A 13919-nucleotide genomic window follows, 5' to 3' on the forward strand; every position below is an offset into this window, starting at 1 on the left:
CGCTCTTTTAAGACGTAGAGTTCTACTTTCCATCCTCGAATACTTCAAATATTGAAAAGTACATTGAAAATTGCATGTTTTATAGTGAGGCTCTCATGTCACTTGAAGCAAATGATGTATGAGAAGAATTACACAGAGTTAACATGGATCATCTCACAGTAAATACTTTCTGCTTTGAAGGCTGAGGTAAAATATCCCCTACTTTTAAAGTGAAAATGTTATTTCTTGGTTTTGAGGATGTCAGATGTAAAACTCTTTTTACCTTTGAGGCTCCTGTGTCTTGATTTTTGATCATCAGCAACCTCACCAGAAACAACTTCCTTCCAATTCTATATGAAAAGAATCCATGGGGGCTATAGTAGCACTGGAAAAGTGTTTATTATGTGCTTGAAAATAAAATATATGCTGATTTTAATGTGTCTCAAGTCCCCTGAAGCCAGTCTTCATAAAGGTATATCTTGGGGTCTGATTGGGTCTGGAAAATGGGTTAGCATTTCAGAATAGGCCATTTTACTGCTTGTATTGGAAATGACATGTGGCCTTACAGAAGGCATGAGGCTGTTCATCTGTGTGAAATGGGGAACAAATCCGTGCGGATGGAGTGAACACACATTTATCTTTTAGCCCAGTGCCATACGCATAGTAAGCATTTAATTGCTAATTATAGTTTGATCTTTTTTATGTTTGGTAAGATATACATAAAATATTGTGTATCAGTTTAACCATTTGTAAGTGTAGAGTTCACGGGCATTTAAATACAGTCCAGTATTGGTGTAATCATCACAATTATGTATATCCAAAGCTTTTTCATGATCACCAACACAAACTTTGTATCCGTTGAACAATAACTTCCCATTTCCCCTCCCCAAACCCACCCCTAGGCCCTGATAACCACAATTCTACTTCCTGTCTCTGAATTTGCCTACCAGGTAGCTCTTATAAGTGGAATCCTAAAGCGTTTATCCTTTATCTTATTTCATTTAGCATAGTGTTTAAAGGTCTGTGTTGTAGCATGTACCAAAATTTCATTTCTTTTGATGGCTGATTAATATTCCATTGTAGGTATATGCCACATTTTATTTATTCCGCCATTGATGGACACTTGAGTGGCTTCTACCTTTTGACGACTGTGAATACTGCTATGAACATGGGTTAGTCCCTGCTTCAAGTTCTTTAGGATATATACCTAGGAGTGGATTACTGGGGTATGTGGTAGTTCTAGGTTTAATTTTGTGAGGAACCACCAAACTTTTTCACAGCAGCTACACCATTTTGTGTTCCCACCAGCAATGCACAAGGGTTCCAATTTCTCCACATCCTTGCCAACATTTATTTTTCTTTATTTTTTAATTTTTAAAAAGTTTATCCATTTACTTTTTGAGAGACAGCGTGTGCACTTGAGCAGGGGAGGGGCAGAGAGAGGGAGAGAGAGAGAGAATCCCTAACAGGCTTCGCACTGTCAGCGCAGAGCCTGATTCAGGGCTTGAACCCCAGAAATGGTGAAATCATGACCTAAACCAAAATCAAGAGTCGGCTGCTTAACCAACTGATCCACCCAGGGGTCACTTATTTTCCTTTTTAAAAAATTATATCCTGTTTTGATTTACATACTCTTAATGACAAGTAGTAACGTGCTTGTTGGCCTTTGTATCTTTTTGGAGATTTGTTTTTAAGTCTGTAGCTCTTAAGCTTAAAGTCACAAGTACAAGGACATCTCTATCAGAAGAGCAGTTCAAAGCTGAGAACATGTTGAATTGTGTACAATTCTCAAGGTCTCCTAAATTCCTTAAATGGTCTATCAGTTTGGAAAGTAAGTTCCTTTCTTGAGAGTTCTTTTTCTTTGAAGATTGTGTATATGGGATGTTAGTATGTTTTTGCCATTTTATTGGTTAACACGGGTGTCTTCCGACTCAGCATATCTGAAGCAATCCTTGGTTACAAATGAATTTTCTGGAATTAGGAGTGGGGTAAAAGAGAAAAAAATTGAAAAAGACGGAAATCCAATTCTTTTTGAAGAACTTTAAATTTGATTCCACCATATGCAGGATCCTAGATAGAATAAAACCTTGCCAGTATGTTTCCCAGGCTTCCTGCCTCTCTCCTAGTTGGTTGATACCCTTCTTACTCTTTGTATCTTGCAGTTAGGAGAGGCTTTGCTCTTGTGCAAAGGCTTTCTACCCTTATTGGTTGAGCTTAGCTTTAGGGCAGTGGTTCAAACTTCTGTAGAGATGAGGCCTAGAAGAAGAAAGTGTAAAAGGGGGAAAACAAACTTTATTCCTTTTTTTTCTGCTTGAAACCCTACAGAGCATCTGTGGTGTTCCTGGCACAGGTTGTTTTATCACAACCCAAGAGCTTCTGTGCTATTTCCTCTGCCTGCCTGCCTCTTATTTTGCTGGCTCATTCCTGGTAGTTTTTAAAGACCCAGCTCAGGTGCGTTCTCTGCAGCCTACTTGGAAAGTGCTTGGACTGAGCCAGGTCTCCTTTCCTTATCTGTTGTCACACCCAGTATAGCAGGAAGAGATTGTTAGGGGAGCTTTACCGGGAACACTCATATACCTACCACCTGGGTTCTGTTAAGTTTTTTCAAGTTTAGCAAATAAAAAATTAAGTGGTTTAGATTTTAATAAATATCTTCTTAAAATACGGACTTGAAGTTTGTAATAAATATTCTAAAACTAATTTTGGTATACTAAAGTAGAGCCCAGAATAAAAGTTAAAGTAACCAAATCGTTTTAATTATCAGAATCAATAATTGGAGAAACAAACAGAGGGCGTTTTCCCTAGTCTTTTCCTAGAATAATGAAGTGAGTTCCTCAGTTTCAAGGTTAAAATGCCCATCCGAAAGATCCCGCCTGCTCCTCCCTTTTTCACTTAGTATCTGACACTTGGTGTGAAATTGGCATGTAATACTTTCTGAGTCAGAAACTATTGGATGACGTGGGGGTACAGCTGCATCTAGTATTGAAAGTACATCTGTTTTCATATATGAAATGTCTGCAAAGTATAAAAGCATGGTAATAGCTCCACCCTGTGGTATGTTAGTTTTAGTTAAAACTGTCCAAATTCTCTTCTAATCATAGATCAGCAAGCAACACACACAGCCTGTGTTTGTAAATAACTCACTGGAACGCGGCCACCTCCTTTCATACATGTACTGTCTGTGGCTGCTTTCTTGCTACAATGGCAGAATAGAGTAATTATAAGAAAGACTGGTCTACAACACAGCACAGGAGAAGCCAGATTGAGTCCCATACTGAATTTCTTGAGGTCAAGAATATATTTTATAATAGGCATTCGATAAATAGAGTGAACGAATAAGTTATAAGTAGATATATCTATACCTAATTTAAAAGTCGTCTGAAACTTTTTTTTAAAAAGTTTATTTGGAGAGAGAGAGAGAGAGGGAGTGCATGCAGGGGAGGGGCAGAGAGGGAGACGGAGAATCCCAAGCAGGCTCCGCACTGCCCCCCGCCCCCCCCCCCCCCCCGCAGTGTGGGGCCTGAGCTCATGCTATATGAGGCTCCAGCTCACGAATGTGAGATCATGACCTGAGCTGTACTTCTAACAGCAAGAAACCTGACTCTTGTTATCTACAATAATTTCTTATTAAATGCTAGTTACACATAAGGTAATTTCAGCATTGCTAAACCATCCCTCTGCGAGAAACAAATTGGACAACTAGAGTACGGTGTTCGTGCACCATTCTTTTCAGTGTCCAATATTTACTCAAGACATTTTCCAGAGCTATTTATGTACACTTCTTTCTTACCCACCCTCTTCACTGTGGTTATGTGATTCATTGGTAATACAGTGACACTTGTTAGCTGCATTATGCATTCCATCTTTCATATCCTGGTGGATTGTTTTAATTTACATTCATGGTATTCACCCTTTGTCATGAGCAGTTCTTTGGATTTTGACAAAGGTAGACAGACAGGTATCTACTGCCACAGTTTGACATACAACAGTTACATCAGCCCCCAAATTTTCTCATGCTGCTGTTGACCATTCCCTCCAACTTGTGGTAACTGCTGATATGTTTTCTGTCTCTGATTTATCTTCAAGAGTTTCATAGAAATGGAACCATACAATATGTAGTCTTGAGTCTGGTTTCTTTCATTTACCAAGGTGCATTTAAGATCGATTCATCCTGGGGTGCCTGGGTGGCTCGGTCGGTTGAGCGTCCGACTTCGGCTCGGGTCATGATCTCGCAGTTCGTGGGTACGAGCCTCTGTGCTGACGGCTCGGAGCCTGGAGCCTGCTTCGGATTCTGTGTCTCCCTCTCTCTCTGCCCCTTCCCCGCTCATGCTCTGTCTCTGTCTCTCAAAAATGAATAAACGTTAAAAAAAAAAAAATTTAAGATCGATTCATCCACAATGTGTGAATCAATAGTCTGTTCCTTTTTATCACTGAGTAGTATTCCATTGTACCGATGTACCATTGTTCGTTCATTCACTAGCTGAAGGATTTTTTTTCCCCCATTATGGGGGGAATATTCACTTACTGATTTTTGTGTGAATATGTTTTCATTTCCATTTCTCTTGGGAAATATGTAGGATTACTGGGTCATAAGGTAGGTATATATTTAATATTGGAAGAAATTGCCAAAATGTTTTCCAAACTGACTACCATTTTGCACTTCCACCAGGAACATATGAGAGTTCTGAATGTTCTGCATCGTCTCCAGCACTTGGTGATGCCAATTTTTGTTCTTATTTTTTAAATTTAACAATTCAAAGTACATAGTGGTATCTTGTGGTTTTAATTTACAGTTTTCTCATGACTAATGATGTTGGGCATCTTTTCATATGCTTATTTGCAATCTGTATCTTTTTGGAAAGTGACTCAAATCTTCACCTATTATTTTTCTTGTTTTTGAGAATTTGTTATATATTATGGATACAAGTCCTTTGTCAGACATTGTATTAAAACATTTTTTTAAATGTTTATTTATTTTTGAGACAAGGAGAGACAGAGTGTGAGCAGGGGAGGGGCAGAGAGAAAGGGAGTCACAGAATCTGAAGCAGGCTCCAGGCTCTGAGCTGTCAGCACAAAGCCCGACACGGGGCTCGAACCCATGATCCGTGAGATCGTGACCTGATCCAAAGTCAGACACTTAACTGCTTAACCAACTGAGCCACCCAGGTACCCTGATATATATATATATATATATATATATATATATATATATATATATATATATTATAATATTATATTTATATATATATTTTAATATATATTATATTTATATATTTTTAATTTACATTCATAGTATTCACTCTATATATATTATATTTATATATTTTTGATATATATATATATTTTTTTTTTTTTTTGAGAGAGAGAGAGGGCACAAGTGAGTGAGGGGAAGAGAGAGAAGTGTGGGACTCACCCAGGGCTCGTGTTCACCTGAAGTGGGGCTCATGCTCACCCAAAACAGGGCTCAAGCTCATCCGATGTGGGACCTGAACTCACAAACTGTGAGATCATGACCTGAGCTGAAGTCAAATGTTTAATGACTAAGCCACCCAGTCACCCTGTATTTGTATTTTTTGCACATTTGCCAAAATTAGTTGTATGGATCTGTTTCTGGGCTCTCTATTCTGTTCCATTGCTCTGTGTGTCTACCTTTCACTGGTATCACACTACAGCTTTATGTTAGGTTTTGAAATTGGGTAGTGTAAGTCCAACTTTCTTCATCTTTCTCAAAATTGCTTTGGCTATTCTAGTTGTTTTGCATATTCCTGTAAATTTTACAATGAACTTGTTGATATCTACCAAAAAGCCTGCTGGAAGGGATTGAGTTTCATCAGTGTTCTACTGTTTTAAGTGTATAGATCTTGCATATATTTTGTTAGATTTAAACCTAATTCATTTTCCTAACTCATTTTGGGAATGAAAAATATGGAATTTTAAAATTTCAAACTTCATTGTTCATTACTAGGAGATAGAAATACAGTGGTTTTCATGTATTGATCTTGTATCCTATAAGCATGATGAACTGTTACTAGTTCTAGGAGGTTTTTGGAGATACTTTGGGATTTTCTCTGTAAACAATTATGTTGTCTGGAGTAGAAATAGTTCTGTATTTCCAATCTGTGTGGCTTTTTTCTCTTTTTCTTGCCTTACTGCACTGGAAATCCAATAGGAGTAAGAGAGGGCATCCTTTCCTTGTTCCCTATCCTGAAAGGGAAGTTTTCAGTCTTCACCATAAAGTATGTTATCTGTACAATTTTTGTAGATTCTCCCTATAAGGTTAAGGAAGTTCCCTTCTATTCCTAGTTTGCTGAGAGCTTTTGTTTGCTTGCTTGTTTTGGTCATGAGTGGGTTTTGTCAAATGTTTTTTCTGCATTTACCGAGATCATCACATGGCTTTTCTTTAGTCTGTCATTATAGTGACTTACATTGATTAATTTTCAAATGTGAACCAGGCTTACACTACCAAGATATACCCCACTAAGCTGTGATGTATTATGCTTTTTATATATTTCTGGATTTGATTTGTTAATGTTTTGGTGATGATTTTTGCATCTATGTTCATGAAGAATGTTGGTCTGCTATTTTCTTTTGATGCTTTTGTCTGGTTTTGGCATTAGAGTAATGCTGATTTGAAAATGAGTTCAGAATTGTTTTTACCTTTTTTGTTTTTTGAAAGCGATTGTGTAGGATTAGTATTATTTCTTCCTTAAATGTTTGATAAAATTCAGACATTTGATAGAAACCATCTGGGCCTGGAGTTTTCTTTGTTGGAAGGTTTTTAAACTACAGATTCAATTTCTTTAATAGATACAGGACGTTTCAGATTATAAATTACTACAGTTTACTTTTCTACATCCTGTAGACAAACAACACATTGCTGCTGCTTTTGCTCTGTACAGTAGGCTGTTGGTCGGAGCAGAGGTCAGCAAAGCAAGGCCCATGGGCCAAACGTACCCTGCCACCTCTTTTGTATGGCCTGCAAAGTAGGAATGGTTTTTAAATTTCTTAATGGTAGGAAAATATCAAAAGAAAAAAATTTCCTGATACATGAGAATTAAATGAAACTAAAATTTCCATGCCCATAAATAAAGTTTTATTGGCATGTAGCTACCATCATTTCTTTATGTTTTGCCAATGGCTGCTTTCATACTCTAAGGCAAAGTTACATCGTTGCAACGAAGACCATAAGGCCCACAAAGCCTAAAATATTTGCCTTGTAGAGAAAAACAAATTGCCAACCTCTTTTTTAGACCAATTAGACATAAGAAAAAGACTAACTTTATCTTATCTACATTTATTCTATTTCTAGCACTCTTTGTGTGAACCCAAGTTTCCGTCTGATTCCATATTCCTTCTGTCTGAAGAACTTCCCTTAGGGGTGCCTGGTGGCTCAGTTGGTTAAGCGTCTGACTCAGTTTCCGCTCAGGTCATGATCTCACGGTTTGTGACATCTCACAAACCAGCCTCGAGTGGAGCTCTGGGCTGACAGCGCAGAGCCTGCTTGGGACTTCTCCTCTCTGTGTCCCTCCCCTAGTCACAGGCACGTGTGCTCCCTCTCTCTCTCAAAATATGTAAAAAACATTAAAAAAGAACTTTAGCTTTTTTTGTAGATTAGGTCTGCTAGTACTTAATTCTCTGGTTTTTGTCTAAGAAAGTCTTTATTTCCTCTTCATTTTTTTAACATTTATTTATTTTTTTAATGGTTTTTTTTTTTAAATTTTTTTTTTTAGGGAGAGAGAGAGCGCGAGTGCACAAGCAGGGGAGAGGGGCAGAGAGAGAGAGGGAAACACAGAATCTGAAGCAGGCTCCAGGCTCTGAGCTGTCAGCACAGAGCCGGATGCGGGGCTCCAACGCACAAGTCGTGAGATCATGACCTGAGCCGAAGTCAGATGCTCAACCGACTGAGCCACCCAGGCACCCCACCCCTGTATGTTTTTTATTCTCTGGCTGTCTTCAAGATTTTTTCTTTGTGTTTTTAAAAATATGATATGCTAAAGTGTTCTTTATTTGTCTGGCATGTATCCTTCTTGGTGGTTTCTCAGCTTCTTTGTGGTTTCATGTCTGTTGTTACTTTTGGAAAATTCTTGGGGTTTTTTTCTTCATATTCCACTCTCTTTCTGGGATTCCAATTATGGATGGTTAGACTGATATTGTCCAGCAGCTCTTGGATGTCATAATGTTTTTCCTTTGTATTTAAGTTGGGTAATTTCTACTGACTTACCCAAATTTCTTCTTTGGCTGTGTTGAGTCTGTCGATGAGCTTGGTAAAGGCATTTCTCATCTCTGGTATTGTGTTTTGCATTTCTGACATTTTCACTTGATTTAAAAAAAAATTTTTTTAATGTTTATATATTTAGAGAGAGAGAGACAGAGTGAGAGCGGGGGAAGGTCAGAGAGAGAAGGAGACACAGAATCTGAAGCAGGCTCCAGGCTCTAAGCTGTCAGCACAGAGCCCTACGAGGGGCTTAAACTCACAAACTGCGAGATCACAACCTGAGCCGAAGTCGCACACCTAACCAACTGAGCCACCCAGGTGCCTCTCACTTGATTTTTTTTTTAATAGTTTCCATCTCTTTGCAGAGATTACCCATCTTGCATATTATTCATCTTTTCCATCAGATTCTTTAACATATTTTTTTTTAATTTTTTTTTAACGTTTATTTATTTTTGAGACAGAAAGAGACAGAGCATGAACGGGGGAGGGTCAGAGAGAGGGAGACACAGAATCTGAAACAGGCTCCAGGCTCTGAGCTGTCAGCACAGAGCCCAATGCAGGGCTCGAACTCACGGACCGCGAAATCATGACCTGAGCCGAAGTCAGCTGCTTAACTGACTGAGCCACCCAGGCGCCCCTAACATATTAATTATTTTTTAAGTTCTCTGTCCAAACATCTATATTTATATCTAGTTCTGATGTTTTCACATTTATATCTAGTTCTGATGTTTTCATGTAATTCAATTTTTTTTTTTTTAAACCAGACCTAGTGTAGGATTCAGCAGACACTGAGGTATATAAAACTTATATCTGGAAATGGAAATACCTTTCCTAGGCCTTTAATGAGGGTAAGTGATGAGTTAGTCTAATTGGGGTTTGGTCTGAGTTTGAGGTTTGTTGCTAAGGTCACCTTCAGAGCACCACAGGCACCAAATTCCTATAGGGACGCCTGGGTGGTTCAGTCAGCTAAGCATCCAACTTCAGCTCAGGTCCTGATCTCATGTTTCGTGAGTTCGAGCCCCACGTTGTGCTCTGTGCTGACGGCTCAGAGCCTGGAGCCTGCTTTGGATTCTGTGTCCTTCTCTGCTTCTCTCTCTCTCTCTCTCTCAAAAATAAACATTAAAAAAATTTTTTTAATTCCTATAGTGATATCTGGGTTTTACGGTAGTTAGTTGCCAGAGCAGTGTCTGCCCTCAGTTTTAGGACTTCTCTTTGCACTGCACACAAGAGGACATCTCTTTGCATGCTTTTGTTCTCCTGTTCCTCTCCCACCAATATTCCACTTTTACTTGCTTCTGGAAGTTTGTTAGCTTGGCAAGGGGGTGGTGGAGTGTTCCTTGTTCTGGTTAGGCCCCAGGTCTAGGTAGGTATCATGTCCCTACCTAAGGAGGGTAGGCTTATTTTCTTGTTCCTCCTCCCTTGTCATTCTGGACCCAGCAAAAATTTCTGTCCACCCCCGTGTGATAGATTTTTTTCCTGTTCCCTTCCCCCAACTGCTGTGAGTTTTTACCAGCACCCTAAGGATGACCAGTTTTACTGCCCTTCCCCTACAGATTAAAGTTTATGCTCTTCAGGGGAAAAGCATCCCAGTGGATTCATGCCTTTCCAGCTCTGGCTGTTGTACCCTCTCCCAGGTCTGCACCATAACAAACACTTTCTTGGGGCTTTTTTTTCTTTCTTTCTTTTTTTTTTTTTTTTAAAGTTTATTTATTTATCTTGAGAGAGAGTGAAAGAACACACGTGGGGGAGGAACAGAGAGAGGGGGAGAGAGAGAATCTCAAGCAGGCCCCAAGCTGTCAGTGCAGAGCCCGATGTGGGGCTCAAACTCACAAACCATGAGATAACGACCCAAGCGGAAATCAAGGAGTGGGGCACTTAACTGACTGAGCCACTCAGGTGCCCCTCTTGGGCCTCTTTCTGACCTCTTCTATGAGCCCGTAGAGAAAAACCTATAAGAGGGCACAAACTCCAATTTCTTTGGTCCTCTAGTAGCTCACTAGCCCACTTCTGGCCTTCACCAATTCATTAACTACTTAACTGAATTAATTACTGATGTCTGGTTGCATTTACCCCAGATAGGAGACCCTACTCTGCTTATCCTTCTGGTGTCTGTCTCTCCTTAGATTCTTGGCCAGTAGGCTGTCCTGTTTCTAACCCAGTTCTCTGACTGGGTTAGAAATATTGTGGATTGTAGTTTACCTAGTCTTCTCTTTGAAAGGGTGCTTGTATTATTTTTTATACTTCCCTCCATCCCCTAGTGGAAGGCACATGTCTTCGTATTTTTACTATATTTGCAGCTATTATTAAACCACATGCATTCTCATGCAATTTTGCCTTCCACTCATTATATTTGTGGGGCTCACAAACAAAGGATAGATTATTACAGTAATAGCAATATCCAGAGGATCAGCATTTGTACTGTTTCCCTCTGCCCCCAAGTCCCATGGGTGGATCCAGATGGATGCCTGCATGTAGAAGGAGTTGCATTATAGAAGAGGGACCCTGAGTTCAGGAAACCTGGAACTGTTATAGTGGGCGATAGCATCCCTGCTCTTTGCTTTTAGGGAGGAGTTACCTTTATTCCCTTTGTTCCAGAAGGAGACACTATAACTTCCAAGGTTATAAGCCAGAGTTGATGAGCCTTGCCACTGTGGACATTTGGGGTTGAACAATTCTCACTTGTGGGGACCGGCCTTGTGCGTGTAGAGTGTTTGGTACCATCCCTGGCTTCTGCCTACTGGATGCCAGTAGTACCTCCTCTCCCAGTTGTGACCGCTAAATATATCTCTAAACATTGTGAAATATCTTCTAGTGGGCAAAACTGCCCCTAGTTGAGAACCACCACGGTAAGCAAACTTACCCTTGGCTCTAGAGGGAGTCACTGTCTTGCAAAGTTTGCTATACAAACATTTGTGAAAAGATGGTCTTAGAACAAAAGGTAGTCAGTGCCTCCTTCTGCAAGATGTACAGAAATGCATGTGATCCATGGAGCATTGACTCCCAATGTGGGTTTTAATTTAATTGCATTGTGGTTAGAGGAATGTTCTGTATGCCATTGGTTTTTTGATTTGTTGAGACTTGTTTATGGCCCACCTACGGTGGTTAGTTTTTGTAATTGTCTCAAGTGTGCTTGAAAACAGTGTTTCCTCTAATTACTAGGTGCAAAGTTTGCTATGTGTTGATCAGGTCAAGATCATGACATTTTTGTACAGATCTTTTATGTCTATATAACTTTTGTCTGTTTGAGCTGCTAATTACTGACAGAGATGTGAAAGGCCTCTCATTCTGTTCGTGAATTTGTCCATTTTCCCTTGTCATTCTGTTGTTTTTTTCAAATATATTTTGAGCCTGGGGCACCTGGTGGCTCAGTTGGTTGGGCGTCCGACTTCGGCTCAGGTCATGATCTCACAGTCCATGAGTTCGAGCCCCGCGTTGGGCTCTGTGCTGACAGCTCAGAGCCTGGAGCCTGTTTCAGATTCTGTGTCTCCCTCTCTCTGACCCTCCCCCACTCAACCTCTGTCTCTATCTCAAAATAAATAAACTTTTAAAAAAGGTAAACACTCTCAATTTTTGTTATCTAAATATTTGTTTGCCTTCACTCCTGAATAATATTTTAGTAGTGTATACAATTCTCAGTTGACAGTCTTTTCTTTCCCCTCAGTATTTTGAAGATAATATCTCTGGCTTTCATTATTAACGAGAGCTCTGCGACTAATCTCATTTACAATTGTCATTCTTTTAGAAGTAATCTTCTTTCTTTGGCCGTTCTTAAGATCTTATTTATGTCTTGGACTTGCTCAACTTTACTAAAACATGCCTATATGTAGATTTTTCTTTTGTTGTTTGGAATTTGTTGTGACTTTTAAACCTACTGAATCATGATTTTCATCTATTCTAGAAGATTTTATTTTGAAATATGCAAGCTGTGTTGCATTCTAAACACTGAAAAGTAAATAGATAAATAACGAAAGCAATTTGGGGAAGAGGTGGGTTGTGTCTGTAGTGTCTTTTTTTTTTTTTTTTTTAAGTTTATTTATTTATTTTGAGAGAGAGAGAAAGGGAGTAGGGGAGGGGCAGAGAGACAGGAAGAGAGGGAATCCCAAGCAGGCTCTACCGATACAGGGCTTGATGCCACCAACCGTGAGATCATGACCTGAGCTGAAATCAAGAGTCCGAGGCTTAACCAACGGAGCCACTCCGTATCTTTGTAAAGTATCTTTAGTATCTCTCTATAGAGAAGAAGGCCTTCCTGAATCTGCTGTGAGTTGTTACAAGTACCATCTAGAGGTAAATCAGACCCTGGGAGCCATGCAGGGAAGCAGAAATGGGAACGATGGGAATATTTACAGAAAATTTTTAACGCTAAAAGGAGAAGCATAAGTCCATAAATGTTTTCTCCCACAGCCACAGATAATAGATCCTCTTGCTCCAGCAATATTTAACTGTAAAGATCAGGCTGTGTGTCTCTCCCTTGTGTTCCCATAGCATATTTTTCTTCCCAGAGAACAGCCCAGCACATGGAATTGCATGACTTTTTTTTTTGGTCAGTTAAAATGTGAGGTAGACTGTGAGCACCACAAGGACAAGGTCTGTGACAGATTTGGTAAAATTGTATCCCTGGGGCACCTGGGTGGCTCAGTCGGTTAAGTGGCCGACTTCGGCTCAGGTCATGATCTCACAGTCCATGAGTTCGAGCCCCGTGTCGGGCTCTGTGCTGACAGCTCAGAGCCTGGAGCCTGTTTCAGATTCTGTGTCTCCCTCTCTCTGACCCTCCCCTGTTCATGCTCTGTCTCTCCCTGTCTCAAAAACAAATAAAATGTTAAAAAAAAATTGTATCCCTAGCACCCAGCCTAATGGCTGGTATATAGTAAACGCTCAACAAAAACGCACTGCATCAGAGAATGAATAATTTGGAGGCAGATGTATTGAACATCTAATAGTTACCAAGTACTGTGCTTAAAGCCACAGAAAAGTGCTTTTCCAAAGTTTTTGGATTTCACTGACAAGTAAGTTAAAACATTGACCTAATATGGGATTTTTAAAGACTACCATAAACATTTCATAAAATAAAAGTTTAACACTGTAAAAGTAGGAAACAATATTTTTTATGAAAAAAAATTATGCGTTTTATGAAAAACTCCCTCCATTGTCTTTAAAAATCTCATTTCCTACCTGATCTGTGAAAATATCATCACTGATGGGCTATTTACAGAAGGGCTATTGCAACCCCATTCATACAGAAGAGAAACAAAGTATAAAGTAGAAGTAACCCTGGCTCAACACAATCAGGGAAATAAAACTACACACTATGCACAGCCAAGCCATTAAATTGTACGTTGCTGATTCACTATTCCTTGGCGGAAGGATGGAAAGATAGATGTGCTTGGGATCTCCTGGGATGAACCTTGATCTGGTGTGGAATTCTGTGTTTACCAAGTGTGTTTAGGCAAATTACCCCACTGAGTTCTCACGATTAACTTGTGAGATAGATATTACTCCTATCTTACAGGTGCAGAAAGGGGCTTACAGAGATTCACCTTTGTTGGCAGTGATTTGCCCAAGGTGACACACAATCCTAATAATTGGTCGAGCTCAGAGCTTGAGATCTTGGATCCAGGGCTCAATCTACATCCTGCTACCTTCCTGGGAGATTAGGAGAGTGAAACGTCAGCAGAGAAAGGTGTCGCCACTCGGACTACTGTAACATCGCGGTACGATGAATTTG

The sequence above is a fragment of the Panthera tigris genome, chromosome F3 (genome assembly GCF_018350195.1).
Source record: "Panthera tigris isolate Pti1 chromosome F3, P.tigris_Pti1_mat1.1, whole genome shotgun sequence".
NCBI classification, from domain to species: domain Eukaryota; kingdom Metazoa; phylum Chordata; class Mammalia; order Carnivora; family Felidae; genus Panthera; species Panthera tigris.